The sequence below is a fragment of the Sesamum indicum genome, linkage group LG9 (genome assembly GCF_000512975.1).
Source record: "Sesamum indicum cultivar Zhongzhi No. 13 linkage group LG9, S_indicum_v1.0, whole genome shotgun sequence".
Classification (NCBI taxonomy): domain Eukaryota; kingdom Viridiplantae; phylum Streptophyta; class Magnoliopsida; order Lamiales; family Pedaliaceae; genus Sesamum; species Sesamum indicum.
The window spans coordinates 11,585,226-11,594,901 of record NC_026153.1 but is presented as its reverse complement, the minus strand read 5'-3'; the positions used below and the strand labels follow the sequence as shown (position 1 = coordinate 11,594,901).

The 9,676-nt window shown below is 34.5% G+C and overlaps 1 long non-coding RNA gene across 7 annotated transcripts in view; it reads left to right on the top strand.

Moving 5' to 3' along the window:
* The window catches only part of LOC105171240, an 11,548-nt gene continuing 9,121 nt past the window's right edge, over positions 7,250-9,676 (top strand). For 6 of the 7 annotated variants that reach the window (XR_002287745.1, XR_848565.2, XR_002287748.1 and 3 more), the window contains exons 1-3: positions 7,250-7,568; positions 7,715-7,808; positions 8,573-8,658. This is a non-coding gene — a long non-coding RNA (uncharacterized LOC105171240). Of the gene's footprint in view, positions 7,609-7,714; positions 7,809-8,572; positions 8,659-9,676 lie in introns of all 7 variants that reach the window. The other variant, XR_848564.2, reaches the window with a different exon arrangement.

Sequence of the window (9,676 nt, the reverse complement as noted above, 5' to 3'; positions counted from 1 at the left end):
GCTGTTTCATAATTGAACTCACAAAAACAAGAAAAATCGTAGCAAAAACCTATTTTCTACTGGCGCACAGCCAGGCGCGCGCGCATGACGGCATTTGGCCAAGCCCGCGTGCATGCCGGCAGAGGGGCCAGCGCGCTGCACGACTGACGGCCGACAGCTGGGCTGTTCTTCACCATTTTTCGCCATTTTTTTTGGATTTTTGAGTTTCTGGAATTGATAAAATTGGATTTTTCTAAAATTAAAATTGCATAATTGAATAAACTTATTATGTGCATTGGTTGCACATATTTTCAATCATCCTTTAATTGCAAATTATGAAGCTGTATTTTCTTTGTATAACTTATTATGTGATATTTGGATATCATGGATTATTGTATTACATGGGATGTACATTACATGAAATGTATGGATTGATGATCACGAAGCCCATGATCTTTTGTATGTTTATGTGTGTGGTTGAAATGCTATTTTGCTCCCTCCTTCTCGTTTTTAGCTTGGAATAACAAGCTTGCTATCTCCCTCCTAATGTACTCCCCCTGACTTCTGACCGAAATTTCTTTTTAAATTGTAATTAGAGTAGTAGAGAAAATTTCGGTGAGGTTTTTTTTTTATTTTAAGCAAGCCCATGGAGAAGAAGGTTCATGAAAAAGAAGATCCACGGATAAGGCAGCCTATGAAGATATTACAAGCCATCTATATGTTGATGGGTAAAATATTTTGTAATAGCATAGGGCTACCCTAGACTGACCATAAACTCACTGCAGGCTCAGTGGGTCGCATAGGTTGGGCTCTTTGATCATCCCTTGTGGAGAAGCTCTAAGACCCCAATATTGATCTTAAAATGAGATGTACATTGACGTAAGCATTCAGGTCACTCCATCTCTCCTTCGACCTATTTACCATAAACTCTAAATGGGCTTAAGAAGACCATTCATGAGTTGATAAAATGGTTCGAACAATATGAGGCAACGACTGAAGAATCTGCGCCATTAGTATTGGATTTGGAGGTTTCGACCTCAAAAGCCAAAGATAAAGGAGTCGGACGTCGAATGAGAAAGAAGGATGAAGCAAAGTCGGGCGCTGCAAACGCCTTGAGAACTCCTGTCGCCTTGATGGGTGAAGGTAAAAGGAAAAATAGAATAATGGTTCGACAGTCAAAATTTGCTTATGATGTTTAAATATAATTGTCAAAAGGCATTAGAAGAAGGAGCATTGTGAACTCCCCTTCACCCAAGCCATGGCATTTGTTGAGCAAACATGATTACTATTCGTATTCCTAAGTGTTGGACACTTGCTCTCAAGATGCATTTTTGTAAATGGTTTGCAGAAATGAAAAGGAATAGAACGCTAAGACAAGTAGTCTTAAAGCTAAGGAATGGCTAAGCTATTACTGCAAAAGTAATAAGACTAAATAAACTTAGCTAATAATATTCATATTGAAATAGTATACGATTATGTAATCCAGCATGATCAGAGTTATTAAATTGTCGTAATGCATAATTAGATTATGCATGCTCAAAATAAATTACTAAAGCGGATGGTCAAGAACGTAACTTACAGAGAATGGCATGCATGAGCTAGGCCATATCCACTAGTTAATATGAGTAGGTTGGAAGATTCAAAAAGTCTAACAATAGATGATTTGGGTTTACTAACTTATGAATCCTTTCTAAGAAGGAAGAAGGCCATGAAAGCACTTTATGGAACAAAGAATGCTTGTAAAAAATATCTATTGAATTAGATCCAAAAGAGACATCTGTAAGTTACTAAATACAGAAATACCATTAGAGAGTTCACAAGTCCAAGAACTTCTGGAAAGTTCGGAGAAAATTGACTTGAGGTGGAGAACTAAACTAGTTTTGGAAAAAAAACCTCGATGGGATCGAGGTGGCGCGTACTTAGTGGGTGTTCTTGAAACATCTGAAAATGATAATCGAATTCTCATTTAGTGAAATTCCTCTGGAAGAGACAATGTTGAACTGTCTTGGGTAAGGAACAAATAGAACCTTGATTAGACATAGTTCGATCAGTGCTTCACTGAATTACTTGGCCCGTCTGGATGTGGACTTTTAAAAAATATGTCTAGTTGTAAAACAAGGTGTTTGTTTAAAGTCGTAAGTTTGATATGAATTGGCAAACCTATGTCCTTTAAAAGTCTTGAGTATGAGGAATGGTCCTGCATACGTCAAAGGACTAGTGGGAGGAAACTTAGACTCAGATTCTGATTTATACAGGTTCTTTATGAAATAATGCAAACATCACTGGTAATCGAAACTTTAACTGACCATGTCTAAGTTCTCCAAAGGACGATTAGAAAAACTCCGATTACGTGAAAGGTACGAGTTTCTAAAATCGGACATGGAGAAGCAATGTAGGACATCGATCCAGATAAATGGCTTGGAGCCATAAAATCCACTAAGGTGTTCAAACTAAGTTTGAACGTCCTACATACTTATTTTGACAAGATCATAAGGTACATGACTTGGTCAAGAACAAGGTTGAAGGTTAGTGGGACCTCAATTGTGCTCCAAGTGTTTTAGATGTTAAAAACATCTCGGTCATTTGGAATGATAGAAGAAGGTGTTAGAAGTCTAAAACACGAATATTGTTCATAAAATTCTCCAAATACGAATTGGATTCCTATCTAGGGATGAGCTATCCAAGATTCTGTCATGGTAGACTGATGAGGAGCTCAAATGTTTGACATTCTCTACGTCTTTGCAGTATGCATCATGGAATGTTGTTCGGTGCACTGAGCCCCATGTTGCTTATGCTTTTAAGCATAACAACGAATATCAAGTGTGCACCGACGAGACAACAACAACTGTTGAAGGGCTATCTTTAATACCTGAATAAGGATCAAAGAAGAGCTCTTAATGCACATAGTTGATTTTGGATTGCTATAGTGATAGTAGCTTCCAGCATTATTACGCCAAGCACTACTTTGATGTGACAACAGACGCCCACAAACCACTTAATAACCCATGTAGTTGGGTTGCGCACTGGATGGCGGCTATGAAACAAACTTCTGGGGCTTGGTCTGAAATGTTCCAAGTCGGGGACCTCAAGACTGGGCATGAAGACTCCTACTAAGATTTGCATTGAGTATTGCATTCATTAAATGAGTGCCGCATTTCATCAGTGACAGACGTTGGACATCTATGCAAATTCAATGGGTTAGTTGACAAGGTGGTCAACTGACTGAACTGACTCACGGGGATCGTCATATGGAAGCTTTACAGGCTTGGTCAGTATGACTTGAGTCCCCGACTCGGATAGTACGGGAGTAGTCCTTTGACTTGAGAAATCACGACAGTCACGTGCATACGATGACGGTATCTTGGGTGTGTGCAAGAGGTGTCTGTGTCGCAGACACGATCATCATAAGCCCTATCTAGTATAGTCGAAATATGTAGCGAGGATGGTGAGTTTCAAGAAGAGGATCCGTCCCTTGACAATACGTGACAGAGGTATCTTCCATGTGCATAGAGATGTGTTTACGCGCTATAAACCTATGGCCACAGGCATTGGTCAAATAGGTAAAAGAGGCTCCTATGTCGAGCAATTTGGCGTAACGCGATCTCAAGTATTAAGAATAGACGCCTAGTTTAGGATGGAAACCGATACCCAATTTCATGCCCTAGACTAAGGCAAGGAGATGTAGACGGAAGGATCGTACCCGTATGGACTCAAGAGTCTAAAAGCTCACATGGATATTGGCCTAGACTCTAGCGCCATGGATTGTTGATAGACGGTCACCCATGGTGACGGGCTTTCTTGATCAAGGGTCGAGAATTATTAATTAAATTGAGTTTAATTAATAATAGTGTTTAAAACTAGCCCAAGTTTGCTAAAAGGTGAACCTAAAGAGTCACAAGCAAATCAACGAGAATGGACGAGGAATTAATTGAGAATTAATTCCATAAGTAATTGGATTACTTATAAATGAGAGGGATCCATTGGATGGAGGAGCCCAAGAATAAATCAATAGGATTAATTTATATTAGGCTTGCCCTTATTATTTAATAAGTTGGACTTATTAATTAATAAAGGCTTATTGGGATCATATATTTAATTGGATTAAATATATGATGGGCTTAATTAGGTGGATTTTAATTAAAAATAGTTTGGCCTTGTATTTTATCTTAATAAAATCGGCCAAGCACCTATTTAAAAGTTGTTGGAAAATTCGAGGAAATGAAATTATTGAATAACAATTAGCACTTTTGGAAAGTGTTATGTTAGTCATTTTTTATTTGGAATAAAAGATTTATTACCTTATGGATTGCAGAATGAACCTAGACACATTCTAGTACATTCTTATAGAGTACATATATGTATATTAGTTATTTGTAATAACTAATGAAAACATAACACAACACAAAAAATAATTTCCAACCCTAGAACATCAATTCGGCCGCCCCTCTCCAAGAACGTTTGGTGTGTTCTTGTTCTCCCTAGTTCTTTTTTAGCAAATTGAATTAAGGGATCCCATATTCTGGTGTGGTGTGAACGTATCTTTAGAGGACTTCTACGTTGAAGTCTTGCGTGAACGGATAAACGAAGGAGGTTTGAAGTAAATCAAGCAAAGAGGTAATTCTTAATTTATGATTTTTTGTACCTCTCATTTTAATTTTACATTAAGCCCCGTTTAGTTTTATTATTGTTATTATTAACTACATCGAACACCTGGAAACTCCAAGGATTCACCCCTTGAAATTATGGTTTTATTTAATTCATTTTTTAATTTACAAACTTTTATATTACCGCTTCCACTTGTGCATTCCAAGCCGATCCACTCGCATTTTCTATTGCTTTGAGTAAGCCACTAAATACACAAATACTAGTAGAAGGTTCACAAGTCCAAGGACTTTTGGAAAGTTTGGAGAAATTAGACTTGAGGTGGAGAACCAAACTAGTTACGGCAACAAACCTTTCGATTAAATCGAGGTGGTGTGTATTTAGTTGAGCTCTTGAAATATCCAAATGAGAATGGATTTCTCATTCAGTAAAATTCTTCCGGAAGAGAAGATGTTGAACTGTCTCTGGTGAGGAAGAAATCAAACTTTGATTTGATATGGTTCGATCGGTGTTTCACTGAATTACCTGGCCAATCTGGATGTGGACTTTCGAAAACCGTCAAGTTGAAAACATGGAGTTTTCTTAAGGCCATAATCCAGACACCATATTTGACATCGATTGGCAAATCTGTATTCTACAAAAGTCTTGAGTATGAGGAATGGTCCTGCATATACTTTGATTTGTTGATTCTAATCGATTTTGCTATGCTTGTTAATCAGGAACTACTTAAAGTGATCAATATTTCAATGCATATTTGGTTTGTAGAGTTGTCTCCAAGTCAAACCACGTTTCCAAAATAGATACAGAATGGTTGGATAAGATAACAATAGAATTGATAATTATTCAAGAAACGTCTATGATGTTCATTTAATTTACTTGGTCTTAGAGTTTGTTGTTTGCCATGTCGTTTTGGCTTGTGAAATTAGACTTTGAACATGCAGTTGGATTCATGTTTGTAGCTCCTACTTGCTTCCTTCTGATGTTGTGTTTATTTGGGTAGGATACTTTGTCACTGATCTCTGCATTCTGAAGAAAGATGAGTTACTTATGCCTGTGTTATCATCACTTTTATCAATCTCCATTTCATCAGCTATTCCATTTTTTGGTATTTATTATCAAAGAAAACTAAATGCATAATTGCAAATATTTCTGCGCTGATTTTCCCTTGTGTCATGTTCTCCAGTTTTAGAAATTCACTGAAAGCCTTATTTTTTTGGGAGTCTATTTTTTCTTACACGCACGACGAAAAGTTGTGTTGTTTCGATGTACATGTGATCTTTTTTATCTTGACGAAATGATTATATTATTTAAAAATGAGTTTTTATATAATAATATTCTTAAGGTGATTAATTTAACATTTTCTTGTTCTTAGAAAAGAATAAAAAAAAAAACGTAATGTAGAAATATAATGGTAGTGCCTGCTATTTATTGAATAATAATTTAAAAAATATATTGATTTATAATAATTTCAAAACACAATCTCCAGAAAATAAAATAAACTAATAATTGTATATATACACACATATACTTAAGAATAAAAAAAAAAAAAGTGATGTAGAAACATAATGGTACTGCTTGTTATTTATTGAATGTAATAATTTTAATTTTTTTTTCAAAAAATAAACTAAAGTATTAATTACATTACATACATATATACATGTATATTTATAGATTTATATTGTAAAAAAAATGGACAAATAGAGAATAAAAAGTAAATTTGTTTTAAAGTTTGCTTTCTCATACTTATGATAGAACACTCTTAATGGAAGAAACTTTTGGTACGTCATAAATATTAACCACTAAAATAAATACATATTATTAATTAGAAAATAAAATAAAATTATGATATAAGATTTAATTGGGAGTTATAGAAAAAATATTATGTCAATAGTATGAATTAATCTATCGTTTTTTTATGATCAATTATATAATTACAATAATAAGTCTTGCCACCATTATTTTATATCAGAATAATCTATTAAGAAATTAAGTATAAACCCAATAAAATGTAAGATGAACTTTCAATGTAGGAAATTTAACAATGAAAATATACGCAATACTGTTGAGTTGATTATCTAACTTTTAATAAGCACATATTTTCTTTTTTTTCAAGAACAATGTCATTTTTATAATTTATGCGCAAACATACTATCAATTTAATGTTAATTTTTTATTTTTATATATCATATTATTTCAGACCAAATTGTAAGAAATGCATTCTATATTTGGATTGGAAACGAGATTTGATCTATCCAATGAAAAGGTCAAAGGAGCACTTAAATAAGAGTTTTGATTAGTTCGTAACCATCATTTCTCTATACCAAATATGGAGGGTTAAAAAATAATAAAAAATTACAGAGATAATTTTACAGAATACTAAAATATACTTAAATATGAAATATATGATAGATACAACATGAGAGCCTCCTATTTAATGAAGAAAAATAGATTTTTTAATTAATGTTTAGAATATGATAATTATAGTCTGAGACTCATTCCTTAATTTTCCACAACTCACCAATGCACAATAAATCATTTTTACCTGCTTTCTTGATTGTATTTAGCAGAAATAAAATAATATATTTTAATTGGTCACCTCTCCAAGAAAATGTATATATCATAGATTTACAGAGATGAAATCAAACAAGGTGTAAAGATTGAAAAGATTCTTGAAGTTTCTTGATATCCACTCTCATTTGTAAAAACCCTTCCCACCATCAAACCCTTTCACCTTCATTCCCCTTTTCCTCCCTCTATTTATTTCTCAACCCTGAAAAATAGAAGGAATGCAGAGGCTCCACTGCAAAAAACCCTTAAAAACAGAGAGGAGAGGTCAACAGAGGGGTTAGGGTTTAGTACCACTGACGGAGGGTGATGTGAAAAAGGAGAACATTAGGTGGTTTTGATTTGGATTTATTACTCTGGTTGATGGAAGCGAAGATGTGTTCGTTCACGAATCAGCACACCCAGGAGAATCAGCAATGGAGGTGGGTGCAATACAAAATTCCAAGAAAGAAAACCCTAGTAGTAAAAACCCTCAAAACTACTCTTCTTTCCCACCATTTTACTCGAGCCCACCGTCAATCCACACTCACATGTTTCCACCTCTCGATTTTTTATTTCTTTTATTCAGGGTTTGCAAAGCCAGAGCAGTAGAGAAGAAAGGGCAAGAAAAAAGGAAAAGAAATTAAGTTGGCGACTTCTCTCTTCTCTCTGTTTGTATCTATGTAAGTATCGTTCTTAGCTCTTAATTTTTTTTATATTTCTGTAATTGTTTAAATTTTATGGTGTCACTTAGCTTGAAACTTTTGGTGAATGTGAACATTTGTGAATCTGGGATTGCATGTGATTAATTTGTAAGTTTTTTAGTTGAATCTTGATTATTTTTGGCATGAGGAATGAAACTTTTGATAAAAAAAAAAAAGGAGGAAAGTGATATCTGTTATGGGTTGTGCCTTAAAATTAGTCCAACGAATGATTATTCATTCGAAATTGTGAAATCACTTTAAATGACCTTTGTTTACTCATTAATTGAGAATCAGGCCCACCCACCTTATCTATGCTTCTTTTGTTTGCAACTCTTCTTTTACTATATTAGTCATGCCAAATTTTGGCTGTCAAGATTTTCTTGGTCCGCATCTATATTTAAATAATTGATCAATTTTCTGGCATCTGTATCCAGATATGGAAGGCTAAGGAGTGTCTGAATATTATTTCTAGCGGCAGAAATGTCAGTCTAGAAGTTGACATCATTGATGCTATTACTATTAGCTTCCAAATCTTGGAGTCAACCTTCTCCCTATGGCATTTAGGCAAATAAAAGATCCTATGGAAATCATTAAGTTGGCAATTACAAATCAAACTGTGGCTTATCTAAAAGTTGAAGAACTTATTTGATCAATTATTTGGGATGAATGATCAAGAATTTGAATCCGAATGCCAGCAGCCTAACTAATCATCACTGAGTCTATCTATACTGTTCGTTGTGTAGTTATGGCATTAAGTGCAAGAATCTTGCCCAAAGGAGGGAGCTGCTACTGACTGAGTTTCAAGAGAAGCACAAAACACTGAGTTCAGGTGATTTTTCTTATTAGATAAAGCCTTGCAGCTTTTATCTATCTTCAATAGAAGTTACTGTTTCCAAATGTGGTTTGCTAGGAATTTTTACTGTTCATTGACATGCATTTCTTTTGAAACTTGCTGCGCTTATGTTGTTTGAAACCCAGATAAATGAACTAAAGGACCTAAAGCCCAACCAACAATCTGGAAATGAGTGGAAAGTCAAACTTAGAACAACAGAAGCATGTAGCAGATAAATCAAGGGTATTGGAGAACTTAATTCTTGTGTCTATGATCAGCCACACCAAAACCCTTGTATTGGTTTTGCCCTCCAAAATAATGCAACTTGCATTTATTTTAAGTGAAAGAATTTGAACAGTCTTAGTCTGAATAAGTTATCTTCAATTTTTTATCTAATTCTAGAAAAAAAATGTGAAGCTTTATAATCAAAAGTTGTATCAATAGAGAAGCTATTTAATTTGTGATTCAATTAGAGAATTGAAGTCTAGAGTGAACTGAGTTGAACTTTATTAGATTTCCTAGTTGGACCTCTTATTATTAGTATTCTTGTTGTTTCTGTTGTTATTTATTATCATGGGGTGGGTGTAGGTTTGTAGAAGATTGGGTAACCAAAACAAAAAATAGATAACTCGAGATTTGTTCCTTAAAATGCCTCGTTAAATATCTTGTGTTTAATAAAGAAAATCTACTTTATGTAGTATTACAAATGGTTTCTATCTTCCAGGTAATACTATTATTTCGTTCAGAAAATTGAAGGTGTTGAAGTGTGGCTATTTGGGATGTATGATCAAGATTTTGAATCCGAATGCCAGTAGCCTAACTAATCATCACTAAGTCTACCTATGTTACCTAGACTTACTTAAGTATTTGAGTCTAGAGGTCAAAGCAGTGACTGGAGAAGCTCTGCAATCATTTGTGTACCATGAAATTTTGGCAAGTTTTCTAGATTCATTGCTCTTTTGCTAAATTGTAGTTGCAATTTCTGGTGCGCTAGTACCCATAATATTCTTATATT